Here is an 8,946-nt window from a genome sequence, read left to right on the forward strand (position 1 = left end):
TGCATATCTCTAATTCTCTCTTTCACACACCTGCAATATTGTTAATTAATCATACAGTACAAAACACCAGCTGTCAGTCTCCGCTCTCAGTTTCCAGCCGATGTCTACCATTGAAGCAAGATTCACCTATTTGAGCAAATTGGCAACATTATCCAAGTAGCCCCTACAGCTCTCCTGTACGTGTGAAAGTCACTATGATTTATGTGCTGCCACTGGCTTGAATTAAACACATCATACATGATCTTTGTTCCAAATGGTTTTTTTCAGATCGAAGCCACGTTTAATTTTGATGAGCTCGCAGCAGTGCGCTTCAGCAGAGAGGCGGAGAGAAAAAGCCAATTACATGTCCTGGGGAAGGTGGGTTGAGAAGAGGAGAGCGCTGTTTGAGTTTCAGGAAGTTTTAATAAAGCACAGTCTGAGAAAGAAGGAGATCTGCCTCCTTCAAGCAACGGAGAGCATATTTAAAGAAGCACGTCTAAGAAGAGATGCATGATGGATGAAACAGCTTCATTCCTGCTTTATCAGCGCGGATGCTTCTGTTACAAGGGATTACAGCTCAGGTGGGATTTCAGTGTAATTGGCTTCAGATTCCTTTGCAGTAAACCACTTTGATGGGATCACATGTCTTTCTAAATGCACACCATCCACTCTCCACTGGCTGAGCCATGTAAGATCCAGTACAATAACAGACCCCTATTCACTGAACAAGAGAATACACAGGAACAACCTAGACTTGAAGATTAGATTTAGAAATGAAACTAAATTGCTGGTAAAATCTCTCAGGGTTTCCAAAGATTTCTTATGTGAAAAATAAATACTCCTACAGGAAAACATTTCAGAATAGGTTGAGATTAAATACTTTATTACACATACTGACAACAACATTATTTGGCTGGGTAACTTTTGCCAATGTATGTTAAAGTATTGAGTTCATCTTGCATGCTCAGGATTGTGAGTTATGAGCATGTAATATTATAAATGCATGTTTTGAATGTCTGCCGTTTCATCCTCCCCATCACAGACTATGCTTGCACTGTAGTAAATATCAATAAATTGTAACTACATTGTAATTGCTGTATTTTAAAGTTTATCCCTGCATGCAAATTTTATTTTCCATTTTTCACATTTGCAAACCCTGCTATTTATAAAGAAGGTAGTCTTCATCATTAGTAGTTTCATTTACTCTTGATGACTCTCGTAGTCTTCCATTCAAATCAATTTAAAATGTATTTGCCTGTCGAAATAGGCAATAGCCAGGAATTGCATTGTGTGTGTGTTTGTTCATCCATGCAGAATGGTTTTGATGTAGAAACCTTTCACCAGATGCATTGTAGTGTTCCAGAAGTAAATGAGTATCTTGTAGCTCGCAGCTATAAATGTAATGCAAACCCAAGGGGTGTGCTTTAAAGTCAACATCCTCCACATCAATGACAGGACTATACAATTCATGCATGACTTTATATTGTAGAGGAATCCAGCTGTATGTAAACATCCTGGAAAAGTGTTATACAGGTATGCTGAGCTTGCATTACCACTGCTACAATGTTACTACTGGTGTTGGGATCTGGGGGACTTCAGGTTCAAATTCAAGTGTTACCAACAACCAGCCAGAAGCACAAGTTTCTTTTTTTGCTCATTACAGGCATCAGAGTGTAGGGGGCGAGTGGCACAGCGCCCTAATTCTCACAACTGAAAAGACTTTGAGGGTCGGTCAGTGGTTACAGATGTTCAGGTCAGGATTGGTGTGTGCAAAGCTGCAAGAGAAATCAGCCAGTGCAACTGCCCCTCACAATACATGAGCACTAAATTCACCAACGTTTAAAAAAATGGTCAACACTTTCCATTGTCTCTAATTATTGTGTATTTACATAGTAGTTACTTAGAATATACACATGTGAACTTATTATGCATGTTTACAATGTATAATGCGTACAAAATGTGTGTAAGTACACAATTGTGTCAGGAATGGGGTAAGGTTATATTGTGCAAAAAGGTTTGCACATTAAGTACATTATAACCATGCATAGCAACATTATACCTGTGTATAAATACACATGTATTTACTAAGTAACTACTATGTAAATACACAGTAATTAGGACACTTCATGTAAAGCGTTACCAAAAAAAAAGGGAAAACATTTCCAAAGCATGCATCGCTGCCCACTCCTTTCCCAGAGAAGATAAACGCTGCCCCATGGAGAAACGCTGGAGGAGAGTGGCGAGCTCACACAGTGTGAGATTAGAACTCATTTACATGGCCTCCTCCAGCAGATAGATGAAATATTTATAGCTGCAGGAGGATCACAGCAACACTGACCAACAGCCCCCCTCTCCAATGCCTTCACTGTAGATGTATTTACAACCTCAGCCTGTACACCAGCTTGCTCTCATCTTCCACATTTTCTTTCATTTATTTTTCATGCTGTTTTCTTTTGTGCCTGTATTTATTTTTTTCCAGCTGTCAGTATCACACAGCGCTGTAGCACTATATGCAGTGGCCAGTATTGATTTTGCAGATGAAAAAAACAACGTTTGTGCTGGCTCCCTTATAAACATTTATCATGGTAGCTTTGGAAGGTAATTTTGCAGACTTCTTGTGATTTTCCCTTGGTTATACTGTGCATTTACTTTACCAAGGTTTGCCATGTTTTTAATATGTTTCACTGTTCCTCTCTAGGCTTTACAATGCTTACCTATACTTTATTACCCTTTGCTGTGCTGCAGTGAACCATAACATATCCAATAACTGCAGCGCACAAGAAAGCGGCCAGAGACAAAGAATTTACTTTACAATAGGAACCCAATGCATTTTATCCTTTCGGTGAGTTGACGTTGCTGAAATAATGAATGTACTGTTTGTCAAGTGAAACCACCCGATCGTTAAAATATATATAAACACGCTGTATAACTGCAGGGTAGCTACAGCGTCTGTAGCTGCATTCTGCAGTGCACCTGTTCTCTTAATCTGTCATTACAGCTGTGTTGACCCAGGGGAAGGTGGGATACCTGTCTGTGTATCTGATGTATGCTCTGAGGTTAACCCCAAAAACTAGATAGCTGAGGCATAATGACCACTTGAATACAGATGGGGAGAGATATTAATATAAACTAATGAAGCAAGGCCAGTCATAACAAGGCTTTGTTACTGTGAGCTGGGAACAATGGGCTGTCATTAGCTTCTCCCCAGTCTTGTAAATGAACCTCCCTCTGCTCCCAGGCAGCACAGGGCTGTACGCAGCCAGCACTCTCTATATTGCCTTTTTATTTTCAGAGGCAGCAGCGGTCTGCTGATTGTTGAAGCCCAGTCAAACAGCATTGGCGTAATGAACCCCTTTCCAGCGTGGTAACTGATTGTGACAGTTTGATGAACCTGAAAATAGCAAGTGTTGTCTTCAGAAGCTGAAGAATTCCCCCTCCTCCCCTCGTGACAAGCATCAGTCCTATCTATTGCATATCGCAGTCAGCTGTAGTGAATTATTTAACGAGTCTCACTGCAGCACAGTCAGTACAAGACCCTCTTATTTAGTTACCTTTCCTCCACTGGGACATGTTGTTTCCTTCTGCACGTCCTCTCTTCAGTTACAGAAAAAAATAACAATTTACATCAAGTGTCTCTAAGTACTGTGCATTTACATAGTAGTTACTTACTAAATACATGTGTACTTGCACATAATTACAATGTTATTATGCATAGTTGAAGTGTACTTAATGTGCACATGATTCTGCATGATATAACCCTAACCCTAACCCTAACCCTAACCCTAACCCTAACCCTAACCCTAACCCTAACCCTAACCCTAACCCTAACCCTAACCCTAACCCTAACCCTAACCCTAACCCTAACCCTAACCCTAACCCTAACCCCACTAACCCTAACTCTAAACCTATTGTATACCTACATATATATCGTGCAAAAAGATGTAAGTATGCATAATAACATTGCAATGATGTGTAAGTTCACATGTATTTACTAAGTAACTACCATGCATAAACACAGTAATTAGAGACGCTTAATGTAAGTGTAACAGTAGGAAGCAGGAATAATCCTTGCTTACCACAGGCATTCACCTGTAGAAAATATTTTCTCATTTTAAACTGCATCATGAAATTATAATGTAAAATTGGCAGCCTTGGCGCGAAGTGAACCTTTCAAGTAGGAAGACCTTGCTCACGGAAATCAATACTTATTTCTCGCTTGCGCGATGAAAATCTATTTTATGATGTTGGAAAATAGTTTTCAGAGCAACGCATACGATAACATTTACAGAACGGTGCGTCTTTTAAAAATGTATGGGACCTGTCACCCAGCCTCTGACAAAATGATGCCCTTTAAAAGAAAAACATTTAAAAGCAGTGCAGCAACTGTGTTCATGTGATCTGTGCAAAGGAACCAAGAACATACAGTGATCAGCAACCAATATGCTAAGGCAACAGCATAGCTCCTAAACCTACAGGAGAATGGGCTGATCCCTGCCGCTCCTCGTTTTCCCATAAGTATACCAGCCCTTATAGTGTCAGCGCTCTCAGGTCTGCGTCTGCAATTTAGGAAACGCTTTTTTTTGGCAAAGGCAGTTTTTATGAGAGGAATGGAATAGTGTTATAATACCAGACAAGAAACATTCGTACTGTGTGTTTCGCTATGCACTTTTTTTGTACCATGCTACGCTGCAGTAACCTTTTCATCGTGTTACTGCTATCATCCATCCCCTCTGTTTTGAGTTGATTAAATATAAATATGAGAAAGCTCTGAATTACATAAGCAGTTCCATCTCAGTAACTGTTTGAAATGCTGCAATGAACTGGACGAATCTAATGCAAATTACTTCCTTGGTTCCAGAGGGATGTTTCAGAATATACCAGCCTTGTTTTATACAGCTTAATCTGACTGAGGGAAAAAAAAAAAAACCCAATTATCTTCAAGCATTGTTCTGATAATGAGAAGACATTGGGCTTTTGTGAATGAATAGGCTTTTACGGCATGAACCATAACGTAATGCAATTGAACACGGTTTCAGTTTAACTTCTATTCTTTAACACTTGCCTGCCCCTATTTAGAGGCATATCCCTTATAAAAGTTTACCACAGTAAAAGCATAGTAAAGTGTAATAAAGCATAGTGAAATCATGCCAGCTCTAGTGCACTGATAGTGTAAGGATTATTGCCCACGCTGTCAAACAGGTAACACAGCAATAACGATCCGTGATGTGGTCCTGAGCCAGAGCACTTGCTGTGTTGCTATTCCTGCAGTGATTTAGGGGACAGATATTGAATTCAGGAAAGGGTTAATAACACTGTAATTACTGCATTGTTAATTGCCTCATTATACTCCCTGCACCAGGATACACAATCGAAACAACAAGTTAAACTACTTGTGTTGATAGATACACAGCTAGTTAAACTGCTTATGATTGATCTAGTGCTGAAAGGGTTAAGAATGAGATAATAATTGTGTTTGTGTGTCAGCGAGACTGGGGAGTGAGCGAGTAAGGGTTTAGAGAGGTTCAGAAGGGAAGTCTCAGAGGCAGCTCTGTCCAGCTCTCACGTACAGTAATTAGGGACCAAGCCAATTACAATTACAAATGATATGCGAGTCAGATGCTACGGGATCAACAGCTGACTTAATCTCCTCTTCGGAAAAATATGAAGGCGGTTCCATGAAAGTCAGGAGCACGTAATCGGAATGAAGCTAAAGAGAAATAATTTGAGGTTTTGACAGCCAAATTATGGAAAAGTACCTGGATTTCAAAACACCCTATTATGATAAACACCTAGCTTTATGATCTGACTGTATGGTGGGGCCATTAAATCCACTTGAATGAAGGATTGTACGGCAGATTTACAAGCTGAAGCGCTATAGCTGTGAGATATAAGGGTTTTAAATGTGCTAAGGGGATTCTTCACATTTCATTGTACACCTGTTTAATATATTATTATGTGTAGCCTGTATCATTCTGGTCTGTTGTTTCTGCTTCTGTCATTTGCTTCTGTCATCTGAGACCCATGTAGCTAATGGGAATATACAGCAGGCACGAATCTTACATTCGACATTGTTGTTTATAATCACCTATAACGGATACCTAGTGTTACCTTATTTTCTTTAGCTGCATGTGCTTTAAAAGGATCCCCACGTTGAAGGTACACCAGTCTCTCAGCCCTTGGCAGAATCAGAATGTTATCTTGCACAAATCCTGACACCAATTAATAGGATTAGTGCACACAGGCAGCTTTCTAATGATGCCAAGGCTGCCCGTCAGGGGGGCCCTGGGCAGGAGCAGGTCCTCACACTGTCAGGCAATGCACTCCAACATGGAAGGGACCTGGAGGATAATTAACTGATGTTGGACTAGCTTTTTCTGACTCTTAAGGCAGAGCAATCCTGCAATAGTGGAGGGAAAACTGGGAGAGAGGATAATGAGTAACGGTGCTCTGCAAACATTTTCAAATCAGGCATAGCCAATGGCAAGAGTATCAAACGCAGTCTCTTCTGAATTGGTGCATTAAAAATAGAAACGCACTGAAATGTCCATACTGTTATTTTTATTTTGCTACAGTGCTGCTATAATGGGTTCAGGGATCTTAATGTTGCAAAGGAGTCTTTTTAAGATGCCAGCAGCGATGTCTCAGCCTGATCTCTACACCCAAGATCATCGCGGGCTTTGTTTTCTTCATGTACTCCAAGTGGCTTCAAGATTGAAGAAAACGACGTCAGAGTCCACTCAGAAAATCAGAGAAAGCCATCGAGCAGGACACTCATATCATGTCTCTATTTTATTTTTTCGAGAAACATCTTCCAGACAGGTGGTTATTTTTTTCATTATAGAAGCTCTTGATCTGCTGACAAGCTGAGAAACGGCTGTGCTGGGGTGTGTTGTCATGTCGACTCGGCTTTGAGAACAGCTCTCTGGATGCTGTGCGTCTCCTGGCCCGTCTGAGTAATCAGATTGATTTCTTCATCACACGGCCCCTCTCTGAGTGTTATGAGCTTCATACGCTCTGCATTCAAATGTAATGTTCATCAAGGTAAACTCTCTGAGTCAATGGTGTTGACTGCACTGTATTGTGCCAGTCCAGCACAGGCTTACTGTGGGATGACAAGAGTCACACAGATAGAAAATCTACTAGACAATACCATGTAAGAGTTTCATTTAATTGTTCAGAAAATAAAGTTTTATTTCTCTCAGAAAAAAGGGTCCAATCTAGATAAATGTCAGGGTTGTTTGAAAAGCAATAAGGGGGTATGCTTTTGAATGTCATTCTGTAAAATGACAATTAGCTATACCCTTTAAATGAACTTAATTCTCTTAGAAGAACAATGGTTACACTTTATGCGTCAGTAATTCAAAGGTCATTATATATTCATTTAGATATTTCCTTTTGCATTCATGTGAAGTCATCTCCAATTCAGGACACTTTCCATAATTTTGACATTTTGAAATTTTGAAATTTTTGTAGCGCACCATATAGTTGTTCATATGCAATCAGACTTACAAATGTTAAGAGGATTGAAGACTATATTATATCTGCTTGATTGGGGTTGTTTTACTTGTCCAAGCAACCTTCTCATAGGCTGTGTTGTAATCTGAACTTAATTACAAGACATGCTGTTAATGCACTGAAGTGAGTTGTTGTAGCGGGCAACGAGAAAGGACTTGGTCAGGTTGTGTGTAAAGTGTAACCCTAGTTTAAAGACCTTATATTAATTGTGACATTTTGCCATAAGTCCCTGAACGATTTTTGACATGACCGTTCGATACAAACACCACTGCCTTTCAGGGTCAAAGTTCACAGTTCAAGAGGTTAGTGCCACTAATTATAAGAAGTATTACATGAAGACAGACTGAACCCCTTTAAAAAGAGAGATAAGAAAGCTTTTAAAATGATTTCTTCTTAGTAGAGCAACCCTATCAACCTTGTCTCCCTTCATTGTCTTTCTTTTGCTTGTATTTAGTTTTTTTTTCAGAATATAGATACTTGTTAAGTTGCATGCTATTATATATATAATGATATGATATGTAGTTTTTCTTTAACGTAAGAATAAATTGGGATGGATGAGGGGAATAAAACTTAAAATGTTAATGAAACTAAAATTCACTGCTCTTTTTTTTAACCTACACATGCACAGGAACGGTTGAGAAATGCATTTAGCCGAACAATGACAGTGAATTACATGGAAAATATACTTTCAAGGTCTTGTGCAACTCAAACAATAGCACAGATCCCATACAAACCCTGAGAGAACTGCCTCGTTTATTTCTAGTTACAAAAGCGGTTTGCTTTTTTAGAAGCCTGGGTTAAACGGATTTAGATTCTTTTGTGTCCGTGATGCAGCTTTAGTGAAATTCCTTTTTATGTACAAATTGCAAATCAATATTAATGATTCGCTGGACAAAAGGCTGTTTTTTTTTCCTCTTCCACTTGTTTAAAATCTTTGAAAGATTGACAAACAGCGTCCGTTCAGAACAAAGTTCTCAGGCTTGATCTCCACGCTTGGCACAGGGACATGACAGCCACTGGGGGCTCAGAAGCAGCAAGACTGGGTTTCTAATTAGCCAGAGAGCCACTGCTCACAAACTGGATATTCACCTTGAGCTTCATAAAAAAAACACCAAGCAATACCACGCAGTTCGTCAGTCCCTGCCCGGGAATGAATCAGATACATTCTATTCAGTTACTAAAGCGTTAAGTCCGAGTCAAAGTGGATTGAACTCCTTTGTGGGCCTGTTGCAGATTATTGAAATGTGTGCACAAATAGTAAATCTATACTGAGGGCTGCTCAAAGGGATGCGATTGCTGCCAGACGTTTACCTTAGCAGACTGCTGTTATAAGGGGCTTGAAACCAGAGCCTCCTGGCTGTGCAGCCCAGCGGCCTAACCATTGAGTCACTGCTGAGATTTTATCCCGATATTCTGGGCAGCAGAAAATGCCGACTGAAAGCATTTCCTGAG

This window comes from Polyodon spathula, unplaced genomic scaffold (genome assembly GCF_017654505.1).
Source record: "Polyodon spathula isolate WHYD16114869_AA unplaced genomic scaffold, ASM1765450v1 scaffolds_666, whole genome shotgun sequence".
Taxonomy (NCBI): domain Eukaryota; kingdom Metazoa; phylum Chordata; class Actinopteri; order Acipenseriformes; family Polyodontidae; genus Polyodon; species Polyodon spathula.